This window comes from Amblyraja radiata, chromosome 8 (genome assembly GCF_010909765.2).
Source record: "Amblyraja radiata isolate CabotCenter1 chromosome 8, sAmbRad1.1.pri, whole genome shotgun sequence".
Taxonomy (NCBI): domain Eukaryota; kingdom Metazoa; phylum Chordata; class Chondrichthyes; order Rajiformes; family Rajidae; genus Amblyraja; species Amblyraja radiata.
Genome location: NC_045963.1, coordinates 45,778,279 through 45,795,525, shown reverse-complemented (window position 1 = coordinate 45,795,525; position 17,247 = coordinate 45,778,279). Strand labels below are relative to the sequence as shown.

At 45.3% G+C, this 17,247-nt stretch overlaps 1 non-coding gene across 1 annotated transcript; it reads right to left on the bottom strand.

Annotated features, from left to right (window-relative positions):
- Nucleotides 1-9,628: 9,628 nt before the first annotated feature.
- Nucleotides 9,629-9,742, bottom strand: LOC116976576. Its single transcript, XR_004412985.1, has one exon. It is a non-coding gene; the product is annotated as a U5 spliceosomal RNA (small nuclear RNA).
- Nucleotides 9,743-17,247: the final 7,505 nt, after the last annotated feature.

Here is a 17,247-nt window from a genome sequence, read left to right as displayed (position 1 = left end):
TCACTCCTACTCTTTGCTTCCTGACTGCCAACCATTTTTCTATCCATGTCAACACCCTACCCCCCAATACCATGTGCTCTAATTTTAGTCACCAGTCTCCTGTGCGGGAGCTTATCAAAGGCTTTCTGAAAGTCTAGATACACTACATCCACTGGCACCCCTTCATCCATTTTACTTGTCACATCCTCAAAAGATTCCAAAAGATTAATCGAGCGTGATTTCCCTTTCATAAATCCATGTTGACTTGGACTAATCCTTTTACTGCTATCCAAATGCCCCATTATTACCTCTTTAATAATTGACTCCAGCATCTTTCCCACCACCGAAGTCAGGCTAACTGGTCTGTAATTCCCCGTTTTCTCTCTCGCTCCTTTCTTGAAAAGTGAGATAACGTCAGCTATCCTCCAATCCACAGGAACTGATCCTGAATCGATCGAACATTGGAAAATAATCACCAATGCGTCCACTATTTCTAGAGCCACCTCCCTGAGGACCCTGGGATGCAGACCATCAGGCCCAGGGGATTTATCATCCTTCAGTTCCATTAGCCAATACTATTTCTCGCCTAATGAAAATGTCTTTCAGTTCCTCTACCCCCTTAGATCCTCTGTCCTCCAGTACATCTGGGAGATTGTATGTGTCTTCCTTAGTGAAGACAGATCCGAAGTACCTGTTCAACTCTTCTGCCATTTCCTTGTTACCCATAATAATTTCACCCGTGTCTGCCTTCAAGGGACCCACATTTGACTTTGCAACTCTTTTTCCCTTAACATATCTAAAGAAGCTTTTACTGTCCTTCTTTATATTCCTGGCCAGCTTCCCTTCGTATTTTATCTTTTCAGCCCGTCTTGCCTGTTTTGTTTCCTTCTGTTGTCCTATGAAAGTTTCCCAATCCTCTGGCTTCCGGCTACTCTTTGCTGTGTTATACATCTTTTCTTTTAGTTTTATTCAATCCCTAACTTCTCTTGTCAGCCACCTTGTCTTGCCTCCTACTCCCCTTAGAATCTTTCTTCCTTTTTAGAATGAAATGATCCTGCGTCTTCCTGATTATGCCCAGAAATTCCTGCCATTGGTGTTCCACCGTCATTCCTGCTAGTATCCCTTTCCAGTCTACCTTGGCCAGCTCCTCTCTCATGCCTTCATAGTCCCCTTTGTTCAACTGCATCACTGACACTTCCGATTTAACCTCTCCTTCTCAAATTGCAGATTAAAACTAATCATATTATGATCACTACCTCCAAGCGGTTCCTTTATCTCGAGTTCTCTTAACATATCTGGTTCATTGGACAACACTAAATCCAGAATTGTCTTTTCTCTAGTCGACTTTATTACAAGCTGCTCTAAGAATCCATCTCGGAGGCATTCTACAAACTCTCTTTCTTGGGGTCCTGAACCAACCTGATTTTCCCAGTCTACCTGCATATTGAAATCCCCCATTACCACAGTAGCATTACCTTTGTTACATGCCAATTTTAACTCCTGCTGCAACTTACACCCTACATCCGGGCTACTATTTGGGGGTCTGTCTCTCTCCTCTATGCTGACTCATCACTGCTCATGATCCTGCCAGCTACAGTGGTGTCATTGGCGAATGTATACATGGCAATGGAGTTGCGCTCAGCAAGGCAGTCATGGTGTAAAGAGAGCAGATCAGGGGACTGCATTGTGCACCTGTGTATTTACACAGCCATTTGAGTGCGTCACCTTAGACTTACACAATTCATTTTTAATAAAACAAGGAACACCAGAGGTTGTGGAGGGACCTGGTAGAAGAATATAAAATTGTGAGAGCATAGCTCGGGCCTTTTTCCTCTGGATGGAAAATTCAAATACTAGATGGCATAGCTTTAGGTGAGAGGGGCAAAGTTTAAAGGAGATGTGAGTGGCAATTTTTTTTTGAAACAGAGGGTTATGAGTGCCTGGACCACGCTGCTGGGTATAGTGGTTGAGGCAGATCCAATAGTGTTGTTTAAGACACTTTTGGATAGGCACATGGATATGGAGGGATATGGACCATGAGCAGACAGATAAAGGTTTATCTTGGCATCAATTTCAGCACAGTCATTATGGGCTGAAGGGCCTGTTCCTGTGCAGTATGATTCCACGTTCTGTTACGCTAACATATTGGTGGAATGAGGAGCTCTTCCTGAGTTCCCAAAGTTCTGAACGACATTCTGTTTGGTGCTGGTGCTGGTGCTGGTGGCTTCCTTACAGAGAGGAAAAAACTTGCTTTCAGAAGATAGATACAAAATACTGGAGTACCTCCATAGAAGTAATGGGTAATGTTTTGGGTCGAGACCCTTCTTCAGACTGAGGATCAGGGGAGAGGGAGATATGAAAGTGTAAGGTGTGAAAACGAGGGATCAAAGGGGATGAAGGTCAAGGAAACTGTTTAGCTCCCGGTTGCTAAACACTTCAACTCCCCCACTCCCATTCCCACACTGACCTTTCTGTCCTGGACCTCTTCCACTGTCAGTGAGCCTCAATGCAAATTGGAGAAACAGCACCTCATATTTTGCTTGGGCAGATTACAACCCAGCGGTATGAACATTGACTTCTCTAACTTCGTAACCCTTGCTTTCCATCTCTCTCCATCCTTCCCCCATCCTAGTTATCCGACTAGTTCGTCTGTCCTCCTGATTAAATGTTACTGATTATATGCCTTGTTGTCACCTTCTCCTCAACTAACATTGATCTATTCTATCTTATCCTTGATTTTTGTCCTGATTGATCTCTGTTTCACACCAATGGCGGACTGACCAGGGTGTCAGCTTGCCCGATGGCAAGTGATAGCAAGTGATGGCAAGTGGGCCCCTGTTAAATATCCGCCACCGTTTCACACCTTACCCTTCCTTACCTCTGTCTCCCTCTCCCCTGACTCTCAGTCTGAAGAAGTGTCTCGACCTGAAACGTCACCAATTCCTTCTATCCAGAGATGCTGTCTGTTCCGCTGATTTACTCCAGCATTTTATGTCTATCTTCAGTGTAAACCACCATCTGCAGTTCCTTCCTACACAAACATGTTTTCAGTTGCTTTCAGTAGAAGATTGAGTAATGTCACATTCCTGTCCACCTGATCCATCAGCAGGTGAAACATGGGAAAGACTTTACTTTAGAGATATAGCGCAGATTAAAGCCCTTTGGCCTGCCGAGTCCGCAATGACCAGCGATCCCCGTACACTAGCACTATCTTACGCACTAGGGACAATTTGTACAATTTCAAACCAATTGACGTACAAACCTGTACGTCTTTGGAGTGTGGGAGGAAAACGAAGCACCCGGAAAACCCACGCGGTCACATGGAGAACGTACAAATGGCTCCCAGGAAGAACGTACGGACAGTACCTGTATGTAGTCAGTATAAAACCCAGGTCTTTGGCGCTGTAAGGCAGCAACTCCACCGCTGCGCCACTGTGTCTGCCTAAAGATTAGTGGAAACAAGGAAGTATTCTCAAAACTAACTATAAATTATTACAATGGTTTTCCATCAGACTCTTGATCACTGCTTAACACTAACCACTACCTCAGCAACTGATCTTCAAGCAACTGTCTATGGTTGCACTACAACCTTTTGTTTTTACACTATTATGGTTACCTAGTGCATTGGTTAATCATTTATTGTTGATATTATTAATTATTTTATATTTACCTGTGTTTTATTGCATTGACGGGCCTATAAAACTTCAGCAACTAAAATTGTATTTTCCATTGCTGCTACATGTAACAGGTAAACACTCCTGATGCTCATTGACATGACAGTCATTTAAGTATTAGTGTGGTTCTAGTTATTCATTTTACCAACAGGTGTCTCACTTTTTTATCTTTGTGAGGTTTTCTTAAAGTAAAAATGACCAAGTATTCTGTTGATGAAACTAAGTATGAATGGTCTTAAATGTTCTGGGATCAATCTATTGGAGACTGCTACACATGAAACATAAATTGAATGTTGACCTCCAAAAGAATGTTTTTATACTTGTGCTATTGTTGGCTCATTTTTCAGTCGGTGCAATATGTCTGTGGTTGGGAGACAGTTTTTCAAAAAATTGTGTTTCATACGTCAATATTCATAGAAACTAGGTGCAGGAGAAGGCCATTCGGCCCTTCGAGCCAGCACCGCCATTCATTGTGATCATGGCTGATCATCCCCTATCAATAACCCATGCCTGCCTTCTCCCCATATCCCTTGACTCCACTAGCCCCTAGAGCTCTATCTAACTCTCTTAAATCCATCCAGTGACTTGGCCTCCACTGCCCTCTGTGGCAGGGAGTTCCATAAATTCACAACTGTCTGGGTGAAAAAGTTTTTTCTCACCTCAGTCTTAAATGACCTCCTCTTTATTCTAAGACTTAGGCCCCTGGTTCTGGACTAACCCAACATTGGAAAAAAAATTCCTGCACCTAGCTTGTCCAGTCCTTTTATAATTTTATATGTTTCTATAAGTTATCCCCTCATCCTTCTAAACTCCAGTGAATACAAGCCTAGTCTTTTCAATCTTTCCTCATATGACAGTCCCGCCATCCCAGGGATCAATTTCGTGAACCTACACTGCACTCCCTCAATCACAAGGATAAATCGTTATCACTCAAATTACGCAAGGTAAATGAGGTGTTAAATTCATACTATAAATTGAAAAATCAGCAAACTACCTTATAAATGTCAGCTATCCCATTCTCTAGTTGGCTATTGCAAAGACCCATTCCACAGTCTGAAAAAGGTTCCCGACCCAAAACGTCATCTGTCCATTCCCTCCACAGATGCAGCCTGACCCGCTGAGTTCCTCCAGTACTTTGTGTTTTGCTGAAGATTCCAGCATCTGCAGTCTCTTGTGTCTCCACGGCTGTGATCCATAAACTACTACTCTTAAACTTTGAATTTAAACAAGTTCAAAATCTTTATGCTTATATGAAATTGTAACTATGTTTGAATGACAGGTGAAGGCACTGTATAAATGCAGATATTTCAAGCTCTTGTGTGACGGTTTTGCAAAAAAACAGTTTTTCATCCATTAATATTAATGTGTGGTTTCCACACAACATGTTGCAAGATAAATGAGAGGTTAAGTTCATACTGCAGACTGAAGGACCAGCAAAGGGCTTTCCAAAAGACATGTACCCCACTATCTCGTTGAGCATTGCTGCTGCAGAGATCCAATTCCACAGGCAATTGTATCCATCAAGCAGCCCCAGATGGTGACTTGCTATCACACAATGGAGACACTGGGTCTTCAGCCACATTGCTTTTCACTGCTTTTGTAATAAAAGCTTTTCTTTGTACCTCGGTAAACATGACAATAATCTAAACAAAACATTGACACATGCAACCAAGACTCGAAAGCAAAACACAAATGCATTGGTCAAAAACAAGAAGGGTGCGTGGGACCGGTATAGGCAGCTGGGATCAAGTGCATCCCTGGAGGAGTTTCGGGAACAAAGGAGTAAACTGAAAAAGGAAATCAGAGGGCAAAAGAGGAGATAGCTCTGGTGGGTAGCATTAAGGACAATTCCAAAAGATTTTATAAATACATAAGGGGGAAAAGGGTGACTAGAGAGAGTGGGACCTCTCAGGAATCAAAGCGGTCACCTCTGTGTGAAGCCACGGTCCTCAATGAGTATTTCTCCTCTGTATTTACCGAGGAGAAAGACAGTTGGATGGAGGAACTTGGGGCAGTCAATGGGAGTGTCTTGAGAGCAGTCAGTGTTACCATCGAAGAAGTACTGAAGGCACTGTCGTGTATGAAGGTAGACAAATTTCCAGGGCCTGTTCAGATATATCCGAGGACATTGTGGGAAACTCGAGAAGAAATTGCAGGAGCTCTGGTTGAAATTTATGAGTCATCCTTAAATGTAGGAGAGGTGCCGGAAGACTGGAGGTTGGCAAATTTTGTGCCTCTATTCAAGAAGGGCTGCTGGGAACTATAGGCCGGTGAGCTTAACATCTGTAGTTGGAAAGTTACTAGAGAATATTCTGCGGGACAGGTTACGCAGGCATTTGGATGGGCAAAAGGTAATTAGGGATAGTCAGCATGGATTTGTACGTGGGTGGACATGTCTCACAAATCTGATTGAGTTCTTTGAAGACATGATCAAAAAGGTTGAAGCGGGCAGAGCTGTAGATGTTGTATACATGGATTTCAGTAAGACATTCGACAAGGTTCCGCTTGGTAGGCTGCTATGGAAGTTTAGATCACATGGGATCCAAGGAGATTGGCTTCATGGAAGGAAGCAGAGGGTGATGGTGGAAGGTTACTTCTCGGATTGGAGGCCTGTGACTAGTGGTGTGCCTCAGGGTTTGGTGCTGGGCCATTACTGTTTGTCATCTACATCAATGATTTGGATGAGAACATACAGGGCAAGATTAGCAAGTTTGCTGATGATACAAAAGTGGCTGGTTTTGCAGATAGTGAAGATGGTTGTGAAAGATTGCAGCAGGATCTTGATCAATTGGCCAGGTGGGCTGCAGAATGGTTGATGGAATTTCATACAGAGAACTGTGAGGTTTTCCACACTCTATCACTCTATGATGGGGGTCTCAAAACTATGGCCCGTGGGCCACATCCGGCCAGCCACGAGATTTTATCCGGCCTGCAAGAAGTTCCATGCGGCGGGCTATTTAGCGGGTTCTGAGGTAGCGCATCTTTAGAGATACAGCGCGGAAACAGGCCCTTCGGCCCATTGAAGTAATGCCCGTTCGCACGAGCACTATCCTACACACACTCGGTACAAATTCAATTAACCTGCCAACGTGGAGTGTGGGAGGAAACCAGAGCACCTGGAGAAAACCCACGCAGGTACAAACTCCGTACAGGCAGCACCCGTAGTGAGGATGTAACCCGGGTCTCTGGCGCTGTAAGGCAGCGACTCTACCGCTGCGTCACTGTGCTGCTGCTCCTGTGTTGCGCTCTTTCTCTCTCCCTCCTCTCTCTCTCTCTGCCCCACTCTTTCTCTCTCTCCCCCTCCCTCACTCTCTCTCTCCCCCTCCCTCTCTCTCCCCCTCTCTCTCGCTAGCCCTGCGGAGATCGGCGGATCGTTAGCCGGCTCTGTGTGTGTGTGTGTGTGTGTGTTAGTGTGTGTGCCCGATGCGTGAGTATTATGCGTAGGTCTTTGTTAATATGCCTGAGGGTTGATCACAGTGCATGTGTATGTGTGTGAGGGAGATAGAGATAGAGTGTGAGAGAGCCTGTATGTGTGTGTGTGTGAGCCTGTGTTTGTGTGTCGGTGTGCGGGTCTGTGTCTGTTTCAGTATGTGTGAGTCCACGTGTGCGTTTCTGTGTGTATGTGTGCATGTGACATTTCTTTATTTTTTCCTACGGCCCGCAAAAATGTGCAAAATATATAGTGTGGCCCTGATGCTGAAAGGTTTGGAGGGCCCCTGCTCTATGACAACAGCTTCTTCCCAACAACACTAACTTCAACTACAAATTCTATGAAAAGACACAAAGTGCTGGAGTAACGGGGGGTGGGTGGGGGTGAACGGGGGTCAGACAGCATCCCTGGAGAACATGGATAGGTGATGTTTTGGACCTGGACCCTTCTGTGGAAGTAAACCATTTTAAAATCAGAAGTAAAAGTTTTTATAAACCAGCACCTGCAGTTTCTTGTTTCTACATATGGACCGCCTTGGATTGCCCGAAGGACTACTGTGGTTATTAATTTAGTGAATGTTTTTGTTATATATTTTCTGTGAGTACTGTTTACTGTTATGCTGCTGCAAATAAGAATGTTCTGTTGTTGGTACAGATGACGAACACTTGACTTGTGATCTCGAGTGTACGACACAAAATGGACACAAAATATACAACAACAAAATGGAACAGGAAATGCTGCAATTCCAGCATGTTTTGTTAACGTTCCAACATGGATGAGAACAATGTCTCTCAGTTAAAGATTCCACTGAACAATTTTTGCAAGAATTTTGAATGTAAGGTGAGGTAGTGTGGTTTCCAAGTGGTATGGCCATCTGTAGGTTAACTGTTGTAGTTCGTGGGGCGGCATGGAGCTGTAACTCTGTTCGTGTCCAGCAGATGGAGCCAGATGCCACATTGTTTCCATGTCTACAGATCAAAACAAATTAAAACTGGAAAATATTAAGGTTTTGGAATTAAATCAGTGTAAGGAGACAAAAGGATCAGTCAGAGTGTAGGTCTGAATTCCCTCTTTGACTACATTTGGTCCCATATCCCTCTAAACCCTCTCTGTTCTCATCTCTATCCAAATGGAGAAAGAAATTCTGAAGAAGATTCCTGACCTAAAACGTTTCTCCAGTGATGCCGCCTGACCTGCTGAGTTACTCCAGCACTTTGTGTATTTGTCTGTCCATGTGTCTTTTTAAGACCAACACTCTTGATACCCGAGCTTCAAGACTATCTGACTGCAAATCAGGTTATGGGGAGAAGGCAGGAGAATGGGGTTTTGATGGAAAAATAGATCAGCCATTATTGAATGGTGGAGTAGATTTGATGGGCCAAATGGCCTAATTCTGCTCATAATATAATCCTCATGATGCCCAGGCCACCTCTTATCTGCCTTCCCAGGAGCCAGCATCTGCAGTTCCTTGTAATATGATGAGGGTGATGTTGGGTGCACTTTCTCTCCCCTATAGTCTGGGGACCTTGTGTCATGAGCCATCAGAAAGGCCCCATATTGGACCCCCAGGTGAGATAGAAGGGCAGGAGTTTTCAATCATAAAGTCCATCGAACGATTTACAGATCCTCAACGTCACCTGTCCGTGAGGATGTTACTGTCAGCCTCTTCTGTTTTTTTAAAATTTCTAAATAAACTTTTAAGCATGCAAATATATGAGAATTTTTTTTTAAATAATGGCATAGTAACCTCTACATTCATTCTTTACATTCAGTCTACCAACAGTCTGAGGGGGGAGGGGGGGGAGGGTCCTGACCCAAATTATTGCCTATCCATGTTCTCCATAGAATCTGCCTGACCCGCTGATTTATTCCAGCACTTTGTGTCTTGTTTTGTAAATAGGCATCTGCAGTTCCTTTTGTCTATACATTTGTAGTGTGAGCACATTCTGTAAATATAACACAGTATTTGATTTCTCTAGCTACTTTATTTGAAAAATAAACTTTATAAACATGTAGAAATGAAAACATGTATGGCTTTCCTTACATTCATTGTATAGGCTTGGTATCACAGAGCTCCCCCATACAGATCACTGCTAATCCCAATGCCAGGAGATGGAGCAATGAGGAGAGTGAAATATATTTGCACATGGGGACACCAGTTATTTTTTCCTTCGACAAAGGATTGAAGCAAGCACTTCCTCTGCAGGAAAATGGAGGAACAGATGCTGGTTTACAACAAAAACAAATCTCTGCAGCATCATTGGACTGGCAACACATAAAACCACATAAGCTTCACCCCACGTAAGCAGGGCATCAAAAAAAATAGTGGGAAAATCTTAGGTGCTCCTCTCCATGGAAATCTTTAGTAAAAGGGACAAGATCTAAATTTGATGGATTTGGTCTTGCCCGCCCCACTAAGAAAGGGTCCCGACCAATAAACAATTCTGCCTGACCTGCTCCAGCACTTGATATAAACCAGTATCTACAGTTCCTTTCTATTACCGCCTGTGTATTATTGTGTCTTTCTATTTTTTGTTTAATGACAAGCCCCACTAACGCAGGGCATCAAAAAATTAGTGAAAACTCTGAGTGTTCCTCTCCACGGAAATCTTTAGTAAAAGGCGAAAGATTTATACGATCTGAAGAGAAACCAGAGTACTAAAGATCTGCGGCGTCGTCCTCAGCCCAATGCGGCCGTAACACCATAAAGTAAAGGTGAGGCAAGATAAGAAATTAACACTCACTTCAGACAAGATACAACTTCAACGCCGCACATGTTTCTTGTGACAACTGACCTAAAACTCTCAACATCTTCTTCAGAAAGTGAATTAACTGTCAGTACGAGGTGTACGAAGCATGCTGGATATGCAGATAAGGGGCGGGGCTAGTCTGGCCTGTTGCTACATGTCCTGTGCAGGAAGGAACTGCAGGTGCTGGTTTAAACCGAAGATAGACACAAAAAGCTGGAGTAACTCAGCGGTCAGGCAGCATCTCTGGAGAGAAGTAATGGCTACAATTCCTCATCTGATCAAGCGTCGTGAGTGTCGCAATGAACTGCAGGTGATGGTTCACAAAAAACAGACACAACGTGCTGGAAGAACTCAACGGGTCAGGCAGCATCTGTGGAGAACGGATGCTGTTTCGGGTCATGATGGGTGGGTGGGCGCGGGGGGAGAGAAAGCGGGAAGAGAAGTGGGGCAGGACAATGATAGGTGGATACAGATGAGGTTTTTTGTGTTAGGCAGATAGTCATACCAAAGATGTTATCTTTGGTCATACTGCGTGGAAACAGGCCCTTCAAGCCCAATATGCCTCATTTACATTAGTTCCACCTGCCTGCCCAAATGTATTTTAAACATTGTGATAGCACCTGGTTCAACTACCTCCTCCGACAGCTCGTTCCATAAACCTACCACCCTTTGTGTAAAAAAAGTTGCCCCTCAGGTTCCTATTAAATCTTTCCTTCCTCACCTTAAACCCATGTCCTCTGGTTCTTGATTCCCCTACTCAGGGCAAAAGTAAGAAATGTGAAATAAGGATGCATGAGGTGCGAAATGTTTGTTTAGTGTTATTGTTTTCTTGCCAATATGTATGACATTCCGAAGCCTGAAAATGGAGGAGAAGAAGCTGTTCCTGAGTCTGGTGGTGCACGCTATCCAGCTTTTGTACCTTCTGCTGGATGGGACATGTCTTTGATTATGTTGGTAGTGTGAAGTGTAGATGGAGTCAATGGTGGAGAGTCTGGCCTGTGTGATGGACTGGGCCACATTCACAACTCTGTACAATTTCTTGCAGAATTGGGCAAAGCTGCACACTTTGTAAGTGCATTTCGCAGTGTCTGTACTTTCCCCATTGTGCTTTTTCCATCGTGCCTGTCTTCCATGGTCTAAACTCGTGTTGTCCTCAGCCACAACACAATCACATTTGAAAGAACAACATTTGTAAAAGTTACTAATTTAATCAGTTTTAGTATGTACACGTTTTCAAGGTGAAGACAGTCAACAGTCTGACTTGACTGCACAACAGTCAAGTCCACATCCTCCAGAGATGCTGCCTGACCTGCTGAGTTTCTCCAGCACTTTATGTTGTGCTCGAGAGTTGAGAGTGCCTTATTGTTATATGTAATGAAAATGGACCAATTAAATTCTTACTTGCTGTGGCGTAACAGGCCAGTAAACGCAGTACTCATAGGTAACATCATTGATTTAAAAAATCAATAAATTAAAAACCCCAATATCAGCGCAAAAAAGTTCAATGTTCATGCAACTAAGACAGTTCATAGTTCATAGTTCAGTTAGTGTTTGTAATGTACAGAAGCCTGATGGTTGTTGAGAAGAAGCTGTCCCTGAACCTGGAGATCACCAATATCAACCACACTCGCCTCAGCAACTATGATCGTCCACAGACTATGTCTTTGGTTGCACTATGGACTTCAGTTTTGCACTATTATGTTACCTAGTATTTTTGCAGGCACCCTGGATGAGATATATGAATCATCCTTAGACATGGGTGAGGTGTCAGATGACTGGAGTGCAGCTAAAGCTGTGCCTCTATGTAGACAATAGACAATAGGTGCAGGAGTAGGCCATTCGACCCTTCGAGCAAGCACCACCATTCAATGTGATCATGGCTGATCATCCATAATCAGTACCCCCCGTTTCTGCCTTCTCCCCATATCCTCTGACTCCGCTATCTTTAAGAGCTCTATCTGGCTCTCTTTTGAAAGTATCAAGAGGACCGGCCTCCACCGCCCTCTGAGGCAGAGAATTCCACAGAATTACAACTCTCTGTGTGAAAAAGTGTTTCCTCATCTCCGTTCTAAATGGCTTACCCCTTATTCTTAAACTGTGGCCCCTGGTTCTGGACTCCCCCAACATCGGGAACATGTTTCCTGCCTCTAACGTGTCCAAACCCTTAATAAGTAAGTAGGGGCACAAGGAAAAACCTGGGAAGTATAGACCAGTGAGCCGAACATCCGTGGTAAGCAAGTTACTGGAGAAGAATCAGAGGGATAAGGTATAAATTGTGTATAAAATCACGAGGAGAATAGATAGGGTGAATGCACAGAGTCTTATGAGCCAAACACAGGCAGATGGGCCCACAGGCAAGTTGGGCCGAAGGGCCTATTCCTATGCTGTATCACTCTGTACGTTTATCTGTGTGATTGCGTTTATGGGCCTGTTAAGCTGCAGCAAGTAAGAACATCTTTGTTCTGTTGTTGTTACATATGACAATTAAACACTCCTGACTCTCTTAAGAGGGAGATTGTGAGACATCACAAGATCAATGAAAGCCAGAAGACTCTGGTTGTTGATTAACAGTGATACATTGTTCATGCTTTTAGTTTTAATGTTCTTTTTTCCAACTTACAACAATTGCTTATGACCACAGCTGTGTCCTCTAGGGCATTCTGTCTTGTTGCAGTATTTGTTTGGATACCGGTGAGAAGAGCACAATGTCAAACTTCTTCTTCAGTTTAGGTTTTGTTCTTTTCTTCTTTATTATCCAGTCTGATGCACTTGTTAATCTGGTTCCTTGGTTCCGCGCATGGAGAGGCTGGGTCTGTTATCGCTGGAGTAGGGAGGTATATAACGTTATGAGTAGTATATGGGGGGTTGCACGAAAGGTCACTGGGTCAGAGGGCTCGACGCATGGAGCCGCTAAATCCATCTGGAGGACATCCGTCACTTCCGCATACTTTCCTACCTGTTAAAAACCGCCAAAATGTTGAATGTTTGCGCTGAAAAAAATTGTGGGAGTCGGGGTAAGTGTGGGAGACATGTACCCAACTTTAGAATTCCAAAGGTGAAGCGAAATGAAGGTATAGAGAAGTGAGAACTGAAGGGACTACAACAGCTAAAGTGCTTGGTAAACATTGAAAATATTGGGAATTATCGCGTTTGCTCACTGCATTTCATCAACAGTAAGGCATTATTTGTGTTTTTTCTTGATTCCTTTGGTATCTAAAATTTCTCAGAGGTGATAAATCTGGCTGTAAATTTTTCTTCAGATGCGTTTTCTTTTTGTATGTAAAAACCCACTTGGGAACCATGGGCGATTAAAAAAAATTTCAGCCATATTTATCACTTCTGAAACTTTTTAGATGCCAAAGGAATCAAGAAAAAACACCTTAGTTGATGAAATGCAGTGAGCAAACGGCCAATGTTTGCCAAGCACTCTGGCTGTTGTTGTCCCTTCAGCTTTCGCTTCTATCTACTGTAATTTCTCCTCACTTTTGGAATTCTGAAATAGGCTAAATGTCTCTCACGCTTATCCCGATTTCCATAATTATTTACAGTGCAAAAATTGACAATTTCAGTGGGTTTTAACGGGCCCACTACGCTGGAAACAATGGTAAGGGCCTACCTGCAGTTCATCGCGTGTAATCCATTTGGAGTAGCGTAGGAACAGTACGGGTCATGGGTCGTGACCCGACTACCGTGAAACCTCCCTATAGATAGGGTAGACTGCAGCAAACATTTCTCTATGTCAAGAGTACTAATCCAGCCAGCATCCTGGTCATGTGCAGGAAGGAACTGCAGATGCTGGTTTACACCGAAGATAGACACAAAATGCTAGAGTAACTCAGTGGGACAGGCAGCATCTCTGAAGAGAAGTAATGGGCGACATTTTGGGTCAAGACCCTTCTTCAGACCATTCTTCTGAGGAAGGTTCTCGAACCGAAACATCACCCATTCCTTCTACCCAGAGATGCTGCCTGTTCCACTGAGTTACTCCAGTGTTTTATGTCTATCTTCAGCATCCTAGTAAATCTGGCGCAACGGTGGCACAGTGGCGCAGCGACAAATCCGCTGCCTCACAGCACTAGATACCCGGCATCGATCCTGACTATGGGTGCTGTCTGTGTGGAGTTTGTATGTTCTCCCTGTGACTGCGTGGGTTTTCCCCGGGTTCTCCAATTTCTTCCCACATTCCAAAGATGTGCAGGTTTATAGGGTAATTGGCTTCTGTAAATTGTCCCTATTGTGGATAGAACTAGTGTGTGAACTGGTGATCCCTGGTCAGCATGGACTCAGTGGGCTGAAGGGCCTGGTGCGATGCTGTATCTCTAAAGCTAACACTATAAACTGACCTCTTCTGGTGGAGCAGGTTCCATTGTGATCTTCAGGAGGGATCTAGATAAACATGTGGCATTTGGAAAATTTACAAAACATTCGTAGAGAAGCTGGGGTGTGGAAGTGGAAGAGAGCTGGCATTGACACAATGGGCTGAATGGTTTGATTAAGAGCAAGGTGATTGATCCATGGCTAGGAATTTTATCCAACTGAAGAAGGGTCCCGTCCCGAAATGCCACCTGTTCATTCCCTCCACTGATGAATGAATGAATGAAGAGAGAGTTATGTTTCAAGAGAGAGTTATAGTTAGATTTAGTTCTTAGGGCTAAAGCAGTGGTTCTTAACCTTTTTTGGCACCAGTACGCACATACGTGAACAAAACACTGTATGTGGTATGTACCTTCGTTTGGTTCCTAAACATGGGCTCAACAAATTGATATGTTATTTGTGTCCCCTTCATGACCACCGGCAAAGCCCCAAATGACCCCCCCATAAGGGGTCACGACCCACAGGTTAAGAACCACTGGGCTAAAGGAATCAATGGATTAGGGGAGAAAGCAGGAATCAGCAGGGGTACTGATTTTAGATGATCAGTCTTGATCATATTGAATGGCGGCGCTGGCTTGAAGGGCCGAATGGCTGACTCCTGCACCTATTTTACTATGTTTCTATGAATGAATGATACTTTACACATGTACCAAGGGTACCTAGGTACAATGAACAGCTTTGTTTTGCATACAACCTAGGCAGTACACAAGTGTCGCCACCTGTTGTCGTAGACAAAGTTACAAAAGTACTGAACTGTCCCATCTACTGCCTGCTGCTGCACGTGGCACCAACCTCCCATTCCCACGCCCGTTCGCCATTCATCTTGGCGGTTCCCAGCCGCGTCACCCATTGTTCTCGTCAGTCCACCTCGCTCTGGGTGGCACAGTTCCGTCGACGCTGGTGGCTCTGAGCCAATACAGAGTCCATGACGGGTGAGCCAATCCTACCGGGTGGGTCCTCCATCACCAGTCCGCAGCGGGCGAGTTACTGGCCTGCTGCTACCTGACCCGCTGAGTTCCACCAGCATTGTGTTTTGCTCAAGATCCCATCATCAGCAGTCCTTTGTGTCTCAGTCTCATCTAACTGATTACTTGGAGCATAGGCGGATGAGGGTTAATTTTACAGAGGTGTGGACTAGATAGGGTAAATACACAGTCCTTTGCAGTCCTTCACAGTAAATACACAGTGGGGGAATCAGGTAGCACAATGTAGAAGTGTAAGGGGGGGGGGGGTTGTAATGGGAACCTGCAAGGCAATTTTTGACACAAAGGGAGGTGGGTGTATGGAACGAGCTGCTGGAGAAGGTAGTTGAGGCATGTACTATTAGAATGTTTAAAGAATATTTAAAAAAATCAAAACAAACTTTATTCAGAGTAAAAAACACATACAAGAACTGTGCAAAAATTATTTGGAGGCTATACATACATTCATTTGCGTTGTATTGTATTATTCACAAATATTTTACCCGGCACCCTTGCTACTCATGTGACCCCTGGGGTGATCTCCCTTCCCTTGTTTGGGGGGCGTCTACAGCCTGCCCCTCAATGTCCCACAGCGGAAGGACCCTAGACTGTGATCCTCCCCCACAGAGCCTTGGTGATGGCTACACAAAGCTACTTCAGTGCATCCCTCAGCACGTACTCCTGCAGTCAGGAGTGGGCCAGTCGGCAACATACCTTGACAGACATCTTTGACCTGAAGGTTGCAGAGGTCCCTGTCATGGTTTAGCCCAAACTGCTCCATCACAGAGGACTCTCTGATTTATGGACTGTTCCCAGGGACACATTCAGAGACGGTCTTCAACTGCTGCTGGAAGGTTATCAACTCAGTGAAGGACTCTCTTTGGTCTGACCGAAATGTGTTGATCTCCCAGCAGAGCGAGATGTCTTCAGTTCACCCGTTCCAGCTATATGACATCATTACTATAGCATGGTGACTATAACTGAACACGGTAACTGGACAAAATCTTTGCCTTATCCAAGTTACTTTTTGAACACCAGCTTATTGCGACAGTCAAAACTTTTTTTTCAGGATGGAAATATCCAACACTAGAGGGCATAGCTTTAAGGTGAGAGGGGGGAAGTTTAAAGGACACGAGACCAAGTGCAGTTGGGTCTGCTCCCCCAACGCAAGATTCCACCACTCACCAGTTCCCCCAACGCAATATTGCACCACTCACGCATAGCCCTCAACTGTGCAGACGTGGCTCATTTCCCCACATCCCCCAGCACTCCCTCCTCCTCTTCACCCTCCCTCTGCAATGCCTAGAAAGGGAGGGGGGGGTGTAGAGAGGGAGGGGGGTAGTGAGGGAGGGGGAGTAGAGATGGAGGGGGGGAGGCGAGGGAGAGGGAGGGGGATAGAGAGGGAGGGGGGGGTAGAGATGGAGGGGGCAGAGAGGGAGGGGGGGGGCGTAGAGAGGGAGGGTAGAGGGAGGGGGAGGGGGTTAGAGAGGGAGAGGGGTAGAGGGAGAGGGAAGGGGATAGAGTGGGGGTGAGGGAGGGTAGAGAGGGAGAGGACGAGGGAGAGGGAGGGGGATAGAGAGGGAGGGGGGAAGATAGGGAGGGGACATCTCCATCCTCCACCCCTCTCCATCTCCCTCCTCCACCCCCCCCTATCTCCCTCTACCTCCCCACCCCGTCTCCGTCCTCCACCCCCCCCCCCCCCATCTCCCTCTACCACCCCACTCCCCATCTCATTTCCCTCATCCTCCTCCCTTCACTCCCATTCCCTGCCCCAGGATCTATCCAGTTCGTAGAGCAGCGCCAGGGTCTGGAACTCGGCCTGGTTCTCGTACTCGACCCGGCCCTGGCTGTAACCCAGGTCCCGACTTCATCTCCGGGCTCGTCCCTGACCCTGGACCCAAGCTCGTCTTTGGTTCCAGCGGCGGCTTCTTTCTCGGACCCATCCCAAGCCCCGGGCTCGGCCCTCACTCCAGCTCCGGCACCACCCTCACCGTTGGGCGCCGGCAGCCGCCGCCACTCCTCGTTCACGGCGAGCTCTGGATTGCCCCTCCCTCCCGGAGTGTCCCGTCCTGCCTTGC